Raw genomic sequence first — 12,266 nt, 5'->3', positions numbered from 1 at the left:
TTAAACTACTGTCCTAGTATGATACCCTGCCTTCACTCACTAAGTACTGTAGCTGTGTTAAACTAAACTACTGTCCTACTATGATACCCTGCCTTCACTCACTAAGTACTGTAGCTGTGTTAAACTACTGTCCTAGTATGATACCCTGCCTTCACTCACTAAGTACTGTAGCTGTGTTAAACTAAACTACTGTCCTAGTATGATACCCTGCCTTCACTCACTAAGTACTGTAGCTGTGTTAAACTACTGTCCTACTATGATACCCTGCCTTCACTCACTAAGTACTGTAGCTGTGTTAAACTAAACTACTGTCCTACTATGATACCCTGCCTTCACTCACTAAGTACTGTAGCTGTGTTAAACTACTGTCCTACTATGATACCCTGCCTTCACTCACTAAGTACTGTAGCGGTGTTAAACTACTGTCCTACTATGATACCCTGCCTTCACTCACTAAGTACTGTAGCTGTGTTAAACTACTGTCCTACTATGATACCCTGCCTTCACTCACTAAGTACTGTAGCTGTGTTAAACTAAACTACTGTCCTACTATGATACCCTGCCTTCACTCACTAAGTACTGTAGCTGTGTTAAACTACTGTCCTAGTATGATACCCTGCCTTCACTCACTAAGTACTGTAGCTGTGTTAAACTAAACTACTGTCCTCAGCTATGCATACCCTGCCTTCACTCACTAAGTACTGTAGCTGTGTTAAACTAAACTACTGTCCTACTATGATACCCTGCCTTCACTCACTAAGTACTGTAGCTGTGTTAAACTACTGTCCTACTATGATACCCTGCCTTCACTCACTAAGTACTGTAGCTGTGTTAAACTACTGTCCTACTATGATACCCTGCCTTCACTCACTAAGTACTGTAGCTGTGTTAAACTACTGTCCTACTATGATACCCTGCCTTCACTCACTAAGTACTGTAGCTGTGTTAAACTACTGTCCTACTATGATACCCTGCCTTCACTCACTAAGTACTGTAGCTGTGTTAAACTAAACTACTGTCCTACTATGATACCCTGCCTTCACTCACTAAGTACTGTAGCTGTGTTAAACTACTGTCCTACTATGATACCCTGCCTTCACTCACTAAGTACTGTAGCTGTGTTAAACTACTGTCCTACTATGATACCCTGCCTTCACTCACTAAGTACTGTAGCTGTGTTAAACTAAACTACTATCCTACTATGATACCCTGCCTTCACTCACTAAGTACTGTAGCTGTGTTAAACTAAACTACTATCCTACTATGATACCCTGCCTTCACTCACTAAGTACTGTAGCTGTGTTAAACTAAACTACTGTCCTACTATGATACCCTGCCTTCACTCACTAAGTACTGTAGCTGTGTTAAACTACTGTCCTAGTATGATACCCTGCCTCCACTCACTAAGTACTGTAGCTGTGTTAAACTAAACTACTGTCCTACTATGATACCCTGCCTTCACTCACTAAGTACTGTAGCTGTGTTAAACTACTGTCCTAGTATGATACCCTGCCTTCACTCACTAAGTACTGTAGCTGTGTTAAACTACTGTCCTACTATGATACCCTGCCTTCACTCACTAAGTACTGTAGCTGTGTTAAACTAAACTACTGTCCTACTATGATACCCTGCCTTCACTCACTAAGTACTGTAGCTGTGTTAAACTACTGTCCTACTATGATACCCTGCCTTCACTCACTAAGTACTGTAGCTGTGTTAAACTACTGTCCTACTATGATACCCTGCCTTCACTCACTAAGTACTGTAGCTGTGTTAAACTACTGTCCTACTATGATACCCTGCCTTCACTCACTAAGTACTGTAGCTGTGTTAAACTACTGTCCTAGTATGATACCCTGCCTTCACTCACTAAGTACTGTAGCTGTGTTAAACTAAACTACTGTCCTACTATGATACCCTGCCTTCACTCACTAAGTACTGTAGCTGTGTTAAACTACTGTCCTACTATGATACCCTGCCTTCACTCACTAAGTACTGTAGCTGTGTTAAACTAAACTACTGTCCTAGTATGATACCCTGCCTTCACTCACTAAGTACTGTAGCTGTGTTAAACTACTGTCCTAGTATGATACCCTGCCTTCACTCACTAAGTACTGTAGCTGTGTTAAACTACTGTCCTACTATGATACCCTGCCTTCACTCACTAAGTACTGTAGCTGTGTTAAACTACTGTCCTACTATGATACCCTGCCTTCACTCACTAAGTACTGTAGCTGTGTTAAACTACTGTCCTAGTATGATACCCTGCCTCCACTCACTAAGTACTGTAGCTGTGTTAAACTACTGTCCTACTATGATACCCTGCCTTCACTCACTAAGTACTGTAGCTGTGTTAAACTACTGTCCTACTATGATACCCTGCCTTCACTCACTAAGTACTGTAGCTGTGTTAAACTACTGTCCTACTATGATACCCTACCAGTCATAAACACACCATCATACTCATAGAGTCATATACATACACTTTAATGCCGGCTTATGCACACATCACTTCTTCCACACACACACACACACACACACACACACACACACACACACACACACACACACACACACACACACACACACACACACACACACACACACACACACACACACACACGATGGCCAGCAGTTCAGGGAGCTGACAGACAGAAGACAGCCTGCCTTCTTGCTCTCCTTTTCCTCCCTCACTTCCGCTGTCATTCTATCGTTGTCTGGTTGGGTCGTTCATCCTTTCGCTCCCCGTGCCAGAACGCCTCATACGCCACACGGCCTGCTGTCGCTCAGCACGCTCCCTACCTCCCTCCTCGCACCCCTCCCATACGGCGCTGGAATGCATCACATTAAAACAACACCACTTCCTGTTCAGCTTGTGGGGTGATGTGGAGAGCAGGACTGGAGCTGGGAGGGCAGGAGATGGGGGTTGTTGTGGGGTGATGGGGAGAGCAGGACTGGAGCTGGGAGGGAAGGAGATGGGGGTTGTTGTGGGGTGATGGGGAGAGCAGGACTGGAGCTGGGAGGGAAGGAGATGGGGGTTGTTGTGGGGTGATGTGGAGAGCAGGACTGGAGCTGGGAGGGAAGGAGATGGGGGTTGTTGTGGGGTGATGTGGAGAGCAGGACTGGAGCTGGGAGGGAAGGAGATGGGGGTTGTTGTGGGGTGATGTGGAGAGCAGGACTGGAGCTGGGAGGGAAGGAGATGGGGGTTGTTGTGGAGAGCAGGACTGGAGCTGGGAGGGAAGGAGATGGGGGTTGTTGTGGGGTGATGTGGAGAGCAGGACTGGAGCTGGGAGGGAAGGAGATGGGGGTTGTTGTGGAGAGCAGGACTGGAGCTGGGAGGGCAGGAGATGGGGGTTGTTGTGGGGTGATGTGGAGAGCAGGACTGGAGCTGGGAGGGAAGGAGATGGGGGTTGTTGTGGGGTGATGTGGAGAAAAAAGGTCTGGTCAACCATAACTAAAACAATCCCCAAAAGAGGTGAGTTAAACTACTGTACCTACCTTAACTACAAGCGATGGTCTGTGTGTTCTGACCACACCTCAACGGTCAAGATGATTGGTCAGTCACAAATACAGTGTGTGTGTTAATGTGTTTGTCCTGTTGTGTTGTCTACAGATAGAGGGGACACCACCGCCCCAGTCAACGTGAAGGGAAACAGACATCTTGTTGAGTGGGTAAGTTAAGGGTTCGTTGTTTGACCGTCCATTTCACTCCTCTTCAATGTGTATATGACAGAGTAGTTAAGTTGCTATACTACCAGAAATACGACTACTAACACTTTATCCATATGAAATAACATGATACAAGTTTATTGTCAACAGACAGGTTTTAGTTCACTTCAGAAGTATCATAGGGTAGCATTTTTGGCACATTTCTGAATGAGGAAACATCCTGTTGAATGATTGCATTCAGAGTTTCCAGAAAGCACACTTGGCTGTTGATAGTGTTAACCTCAACACATTCCTTCCTCATGAGTCCTCTTCACATTTGACTGAGTCCCTCAATGAGAAGTTGTCTACCTACCTACAACATGGGTCCGACAGAGCAGACACATGCTATACTGAGCAGAGAGAGCTGTTGAAGAAGCATGGAGGGGGGGGCATGGCTGCCTGGTTTGGAAGTTATAAAGTCTAGGGGCAGTGGCAGAAAGGCAACAGGATGGTGAGTGTGTGTGTGTGTGTGTGTGAGATGGTCTATAAAAGTGCAGGCAGGGGAGGCTTATTCAATCACTGGTGATAATTGCCCCTCTCCACCCCCCTGGGCCGGTCCATTATAGATTGAGGGGGAGTGTGGCTGGTCCAGCTGGGATGGTCTATTATGTGAGGCAGGGGGAGTGTGTCTGGGTCAAGCTGTGGTCTGGTCCAGCAGTCAGGCCCTGGGGCAGCGGGGGCTGTTGTTAAGGTCTGACAGGGGCTGTGCAGGCTTGGAAAGTGTGCTCTGCTTTTCTCCCCCCTCCTCTCCTTTCTGACCCAGAACACAGCCCACTGCTCAAGTCCTGTGGGGTCTGGATTCATTAGTACACTCACTAATTGCCTTACAACCACCTCTACCTTTCCCTCCTCCCCACTCCTCAAACCTCAGAGAGAGACAGAAAGAGAGAGACATAGAGACATAGAGAGAGACATAGAGAGAGAGAGAGAGAGAGAGAGAGAGAGAGAGAGAGAGAGAGAGAGAGAGAGAGAGAGAGAGAGAGAGAGAGAGAGAGAGAGAGAGAGAGAGAGAGAGAGAGAGAGAGAGAAAGAGAGCGATACAGAGAGATCTCTGTGAGGCATGCAGTAACACGGACACCCACACATTGGCCCCACTCTGGAGAGCAGACTTGTGGACAGACAAACACACACATGTACTGCAGGTAGGCAGGCAGGCAGGCAGGCAGGCAGGCAGGCAGGCAGGCAGGCAGGCAGGCAGGCAGGCAGGCAGTGAGGCAGGATGTCACTGTGTGCTGTAATTTGAGGCAGTGCGTTGGAGCTTTGATGTTAAAACGACAGGATTAAGGTAGAACCAGCCAGAAGACTATGTGTTGACACAAACCCTCTCTCGCTAGATAGTGAATTATTTACAACCCAGCAGCGCTCCAACCAGACACACATTCCTGAACTAGAAGAAGTGTGTATGTATGTGTGTGTGTGAGAGAGAAGCTGTGTCTGTCTCCAAACCATGGAGCGTCTGAAAAGGTCTCTGAAGTGCAGTCAACGTATGGGGCCATGACAGGGCTGAGATCATAGAGACTAGGGAGGGTCTGTCTGCTCCCTCACCGAGGACATGTATCTGCTCCTGGACGGGTCTGATAGAGGGCCCCTCTATAGGCTGTACAACAGAGTGACAACCAACATCAACACCGTGTCTGGAAGGCTACGTCCAGAAACACCTGGACACTGTGTGAAGGGACGTGTCGTTCTCCTCTCTGGGGGGTTCAGAATAGGAGTGAACAAATAAGGATGTACCATGGTGTCTCTCTCTCTCCTGAGCATTAACAACAAGACAGTGTGACTAACCCACAGAACACATGTGGATTCCATCTGTGGGCAAACACACACACAGAGATCTACCAAAACCTCACCAAGGGCCCCGTCTCTCACCTCTCCAGATGGGGGGCACGAGGAGGCTCGGGGGGAATAGCTCTCAAATTGAATTCAGTGGTGGGTTGTTTAAAGTGGAGCGCCATGTGGAACACATGCCCAGGCAGTGGTGTGTGTTAGCGCTCCAGCCTCCGCAGGCAGATCTCTCTCTCTCATTGTTGTTTTCTTGAGGAATCTCTCCCATATCTAACCCAGCGAGCATGGCACACCTGTTGCACGTTAATTGCAGTGTTCCAGGGTCACGGTGATATAACCTTGTTGAAAGATCTCTCAGCCACAGAGTAGAGGCAGCACCGGCAGAAGCAGGCAGCAGTGAGCTCAGGAGGCAGGCGAGGCCACCCCGGGACAAGCCAAGCTGACAGGGGGAAGTTAGAGGCGGTTGGTTGAGCTATGAGGCCCTGGCAAGTGACCAACACAGCGAGATGTCTTCTCACAATGCATTCTTTTGTGACAGTTTAAATCAGCCAAAGAGATCTTCTTGTCATAATTTATCTCTGTGTGTGTGTGTGTGTGTGTGTGTGTGTGTGTGTGTGTGTGTGTGTGTGTGTGTGTGTGTGTGTGTGTGTGTGTGTGTGTGCGCATGTGTTTTATGGGATAAAGCCCCTCGGCTAGAATGACTTAAAATCACAAACAGTCATTTCTACAGTACAGTAAACTACAGACCTGTAAAACAGGTAGATAGGTCTGTAAACACAGGCTTATTGTCAAAGAATGAGGAAAGAAAGTGTAAATGTGTAGATGTGAGTAAACCCTACACTGTCCTCTACTGACACAATGACACAGACACACTACTGTCTACAACCCAAATCCCTCTCTCAGCCTCAGGATCAGACTACATACACCATGTGACTTCAGGACTACCCAGATCCTAGAGAGACGTGGAGAGAGACGTGATTAGGTTCAGATGACTGATGTAGTTAATGTCACCACCTGGACCTACGTAAATCACATCAACGTTTATTGGTCACGTACACATGAGCCTCTACTCCACAGATTGATAAGTAAGACACAGTGACAATTAAGTTAGCAACAACAACTAATTACATTGTCAATAGCCACACCAAAAGTTGTGGTTACCCTAGCACAAACACACTTGATTCAACGAATCATCTCATCAAGGCTTTCATTACGAGCACAAACACACTTGATTCAACGAATCATCTCATCAAGGCTTTCATTACTAGCACAAACACACTTGATTCAACGAATCATCTCATCAAGGCTTTCATTACTAGCACAAACACACTTGATTCAACGAATCATCTCATCAAGGCTTTCATTACTAGCACAAACACACTTGATTCAACGAATCATCTCATCAAGGCTTTCATTACTAGCACAAACACACTTGATTCAACGAATCATCTCATCATCAAGGCTTTCATGACTTGAATCAGGTGTGTTAGTGCTAGGGCCCCCCTATGGGTCCCCAGGACCAGAAAACACTGACCTAGATAAACTCTACAGATTGATCTAAATTGGAAACAGTGACGACAAGTTTTAATAAATTATCTTGTAAATCGCTAGGCAGACAGCCAAGTGACTCAACAATGTACTGCTACTGTCATCCTCACAGTGACACTGTCCCCATTGTGTCCCTAGTGTCACATATTGTCCCTTCTCTGGCATCTGTGGCATTCTTTACGGTCATAGACCTCCTACAGGACAACAGTGACCTTTCTGTTAAAACACCTTCAAGACAAGAACCAGAACATCAGCATCATCTACAGCTGATTGACACACATCCCTTCAGTGTTCTATGAAGAGGTGTACTGTGACGTTTATCCTTTCAAGTTAATTTAACGTCATTATCCCCTGGAGGAAAATACATACTGGCTTTCTGTCCCTCCCTCCCCCGTACCTGCTACTACACGGCTCATTGGTAGAGAGAGACGTGTGAGTGAGTGAGTGACTGGAAATCTTGATTTCTCCACAGCCTGTATATTTGTTAACATTTGAGGTGAATTTACAGACCTATTTTAAATTTTTGGTGACGTGGTGGTGAAAGAATGCTACTGCTTGTTAGTTACCTGCTGCTCCTAGATTAACTGCAGGTTCATTATGAGACGGCTGTGTGTGTGTGTGTGTGTGTGTGTGTGTGTGTGTGTGTGTGTGTGTGTGTGTGTGTGTGTGTGTGTGTGCGCTACGGCGGCGGAGGCTGCGGTGACAGAAATGTGGTTGGCACACTCTGCAGGGTAAACCCTCTCTGGAGACATGGGGTGACAGAGGTATTTGGTTGGAGGTGACATGTTAGGGCGGGGGACAGTGGCGCGTGTAGCCAGAGGGAAGGACAACCAGACAGAGGGACACGGTGACAGAATCACTCCGAGAGTGTGTGTTTGTTTATCCGTCTGTCAGTCTGTCCGCCCACGGACTGCATGTGTCACAAACACTTAGGTTTTGTTGACTTGACCTTTGTTCCGACAGTAGACGTGCAGGGTTCAGAGGGAGAAAGGTCAAACTGAATGTGACCATACATATTCAGTCATAGGTACCTACAATCTACATTTGACTGTTGAACAGAGGGACAAGGGTAGGACTGAATGTAAACATACATGTACATATTCAGTATCTGAATATGTTGATTCTTAAAAAATAAACACGGCTCTATTTGACTAGAAGATAAATCTTGAGGTTCAGACCCTCTTTTTCGAGAAACACCGGGCAAGAGGGTCCCAAAAAATAAATACTATTCTCTACAAAGAGAGAGAAAGCAGAATTGGGAGTCAGGTAAATCCCTGATCAAAACTATGTTTGATCTCCTGGATAGCCTTTGAAGTTGAAAATAAGTTGAACTTAAGTCAAGATAAATAGTTCATCATAGCAGTAATATCAGGTGGTGATGATGAATTAGTGTTTCATTCAAAGACATGTAACAATAAACTAGAGGTAAATACAAGATGATGAACACAAGATATGGAGGGAGAGAGAGAGAGATTGGAGTGCGCACATCACACCTGCCTTGTGTGTCAGCACACGGCCACGGAACAGGTTGAGCTGCCTCTAACCAATCCCTGACACACACACACACACACACACACACGTCTCCGATACTCAAACACACACGTCATGAAGACAAGTACACACCGTCCTCTGACACTCACACCCAGCAAACACACACACGCACAAAACACATACTCACCTACACCAGAAGAATGTACACCTGCTGGATTTCATTATTGAAAACCGACAACTGACACAAGTCAAGTGCTACTGCTTTCCCTTACAGCATATTCATTACAGAGTTATTACTTATATTATATGATCAAATCAAAGTGTGTTGGTCACGTACACAGTTTAGCAGATGTTATAGCGGGTGCAGTGAAATGCTTATGTTACTAGCTCCTAACAATGTAGTAACATGTAGTAAAAGTCAACAAGTACGCAAATGATGCCCCAAAAACATTTGACAAATCTTGAAACGTCAGAACGAATCTAATTAACCCAAATAGCACTGTAACAGTAATCCACATCTACACAGGATGAATTTACACAAGATATACTCAGAATGATATGTACAACAGTAAATATATTAGTGAGATATATCAATAACCCAGTATATAAATAAATACACAGTGTGTATAAACAGTGTAACTAAAATTCAATGTACAGTAGTAGAAATATTAGAATGAGCTATGTTAAAACTTCTTAGGGCTGCAATCCCGTTAACGGAAAAAAAGCTTTACGGCAAAAGCACAATATTCAATAATCTGAGAACAGCGTTCAGCCACAAAAGCAAGCCATACAGTTACCCGCTAAATTGTGGAGTCAACAAAAGTCATAAATAGCATTATAAATCTTCACTTATCTTTGCTGATCTTCGTCGGAATGCACTCCCAGATCTCCCACTTCCACAAGAAATGTTCGTTTTGTTCGGTAATATCCATCATTTATGTCCAAATAGCTACTTTTGTTAGCTAGTTTGGTAAACAAATCCAAAGTCACGAAGCGCATTCACTAAAAGCAGACGAAATGTCAAAAAGTTCCGTAACAGTCAGTAGAAACATGTCAAACGATGTATTGAATCAATCTTTAGGATGTTTGTAACATAAATCTTCAATAATGTTCCAACCGGAGAATTCCTTTGTATTCAGAAATGCGATAGAACAGAGCTCGCTCTCACATGAACGCACATGGTCAGAGCATGGTCAGCTCATGGCAGACCTTACTCATTCCCCTCTACTTCGGCCCCACTTCACAGTAGAAGCATCAGACAAGGTTCTAAAGACTGTTGACATCTAGTGGAAGCCGTAGAAATGCAAACTGACCCATATCCCACTGTGTATTCGATAGGCGATAAGTTGAAAACCTACAAAACTCAGATTTCCCACTTCCTGGTTGGATTTTTTTCTCAGGTTTTTGCCATATGAGTTCTGTTATACTCACAGACATCATTCAAACAGTTTTAGAAACTTCAGAGTGTTTTCTATCCAATACGAATAATAATATGCATATATTAGCAACTGGGAGAGGAGCAGGCGGTTTACTCTGGGCACCTTTTCATCCAAGCTACACAATACTGCCCCTGCAGCCATAAGAAGTTAAGAATACAGTATTTAAATACACATTACAAAACCCCATGACAAAATGGATAGAATTGTTGAAATGTTGCGAAAAATAAATAAATATGTTCAGTATGTGAATGGTGTGTATAGACAGCATGTGAATGGTGTGTATAGACAGCATGTGAATGGTGTGTATAGACAGTATGGACAGTATGTGAATGGTGTGTATAGACAGTATAGACAGTATGTGAATGGTGTGTATAGACAGTATAGACAGTATGTGAATGGTGTGTATAGACAGTATAGACAGTATGTGAATGGTGTGTATAGACAGTATAGACAGTATGTGAATGGTGTGTATAGACAGTATAGACAGCATGTGAATGGTGTGTATAGACAGTATAGACAGTATGTGAATGGTGTGTATAGACAGTATAGACAGCATGTGAATGGTGTGTATAGACAGTATAGACAGCATGTGAATGGTGTGTATAGACAGTATGTGAATGGTGTGTATAGACAGTATGTGAATGGTGTGTATAGACAGTATAGACAGCATGTGAATGGTGTGTATAGACAGTATAGACAGCATGTGAATGGTGTGTATAGACAGTATGTGAATGGTGTGTATAGACAGTATGCGAATGGTGTGTATAGACAGTATAGACAGTATGTGAATGGTGTGTATAGACAGTATGTGAATGGTGTGTATAGACAGTATAGACAGTATGTGAATGGTGTGTATGGACAGTATGTGAATGGTGTGTATAGACAGTATGGACAGTATGTGAATGGTGTGTATAGACAGTATGTGAATGGTGTGTATAGACAGTATGGACAGTATGTGAATGGTGTGTATAGACAGTATGTGAATGGTGTGTATAGACAGTATGGACAGTATGTGAATGGTGTGTATAGACAGTATGTGAATGGTGTGTATAGACAGTATGGACAGTATGTGAATGGTGTGCATAGACAGTATGGACAGCATGTGAATGGTGTGTATAGACAGTATGGACAGTATGTGGTGTGTATAGACCGTATGGACAGTATGTGAATGGTGTGTATAGACAGTATGGACAGTATGTGGTGTGTATAGACCGTATGGACAGTATGTGGTGTGTATAGACCGTATGGACAGCATGTGAATGGTGTGTATAGACAGTATGGACAGTATGTGGTGTGTATAGACAGTAAGGACAGTATTTTAATAGAAAAGGTCTGTACAGCAGTAGTTATATAGGATGATCCATGACTAGAATACAGTATATACATATAAAGTGGGTGAAACAGTATTTAAACATTATTACAGTGACCAGTGTTCAATGACTATGAACTACTGTTTGTCTGTTGTTTCCCCTCAGTCCTTCCCATTTACAGCAGTACTAGCTGTTAACCCCAGCCTCCTGCATCCCAGCCCAGAGAGAGAGAGGAAGGGAGAGAGAGAGAGAAAAAGGAAGGGAGAGAGAGAGGGAGAGAGAGAGAGAAAAAGGGAGAGAGAGAGGAAGGGAGAGAGAGAGGTAGAGAGAGAGAGAAAAAAAGGGAGAGAAAGAGTTCTCACACAGAGAGAGGCATCTACGTCGGTTTGCCTTTTTACGCCACATTGGCATGTGACAGATGGTGCTCAGGTCAAGCAGAGTGGTCTCCAAGGCTAGGGGTCAGCGTGTATGGGTCAGTTAGTGAAGAGGCCAGGGGGCTAGTAGCTGTTTAAAGCTGACTGACCTGGGAACAGGAGCAAACCAGCATTCTAGGTCCAGAGCCAGTCTCTGAAGAATAGTCACAATCTAAATTGTACTTTGTAGTAGCTGTCCCTAACTGACCTCAGACCTGCGTGTTAGCATTCTAATCTAATTTTGTACATTATCTAGTAATTCTATTTCTATGTCCCTGACTGACATACAGTGTATGACTGGAGCAGGACAGTGTTGTACGTTTGAGTCATGTAGCAGACACTCTTATCCAGAGCCACTTACATACATTTGATCTCATACTGGTCCCCCGTGGGAATCGAACCCACAACCCTGGCGTGGCACCATGCTCTACCAACTGAGCTACAGGGGACAGTCTCTATCTGAAGAATAGTCACAGTTTAAATCTGATCCAGAATCTGATCAGGAAACCATTTTTTTTTTTTCACTATACAGACAGGTGTTAGGGTATGGGATCAAACGTTAGTTCAAAACC

The 12,266-nt window shown here is 44.5% G+C and overlaps 2 protein-coding genes across 4 annotated transcripts in view; one reads left to right on the top strand and one right to left on the bottom strand.

Annotated features, from left to right (window-relative positions):
- coro7 (coronin 7) overlaps positions 1–12,266 on the bottom strand; it is a 252,581-nt gene that overhangs the window by 88,781 nt on the left and 151,534 nt on the right. The gene's annotated exons all lie outside the window — the stretch shown is intronic.
- vasnb (vasorin b) overlaps positions 1–12,266 on the top strand; it is a 44,640-nt gene that overhangs the window by 12,077 nt on the left and 20,297 nt on the right. For 2 of the 3 annotated variants that reach the window (XR_011674331.1, XM_071394799.1), the window contains exon 2: positions 3,614–3,672. The exons of the other annotated variant lie outside the window; for it this stretch is intronic. The gene's annotated coding sequence lies outside the window, so the exon portion shown is untranslated. The remainder of the gene's footprint in view (positions 1–3,613; positions 3,673–12,266) is intronic. 3 annotated transcript variants of the gene reach the window in all.

The sequence above is a fragment of the Salvelinus alpinus genome, chromosome 1, assembly GCF_045679555.1.
Source record: "Salvelinus alpinus chromosome 1, SLU_Salpinus.1, whole genome shotgun sequence".
Taxonomy (NCBI): domain Eukaryota; kingdom Metazoa; phylum Chordata; class Actinopteri; order Salmoniformes; family Salmonidae; genus Salvelinus; species Salvelinus alpinus.
The sequence above is the reverse complement of the archived record's forward strand: the minus strand, read 5'-3'. Positions and strand labels throughout refer to the sequence as shown.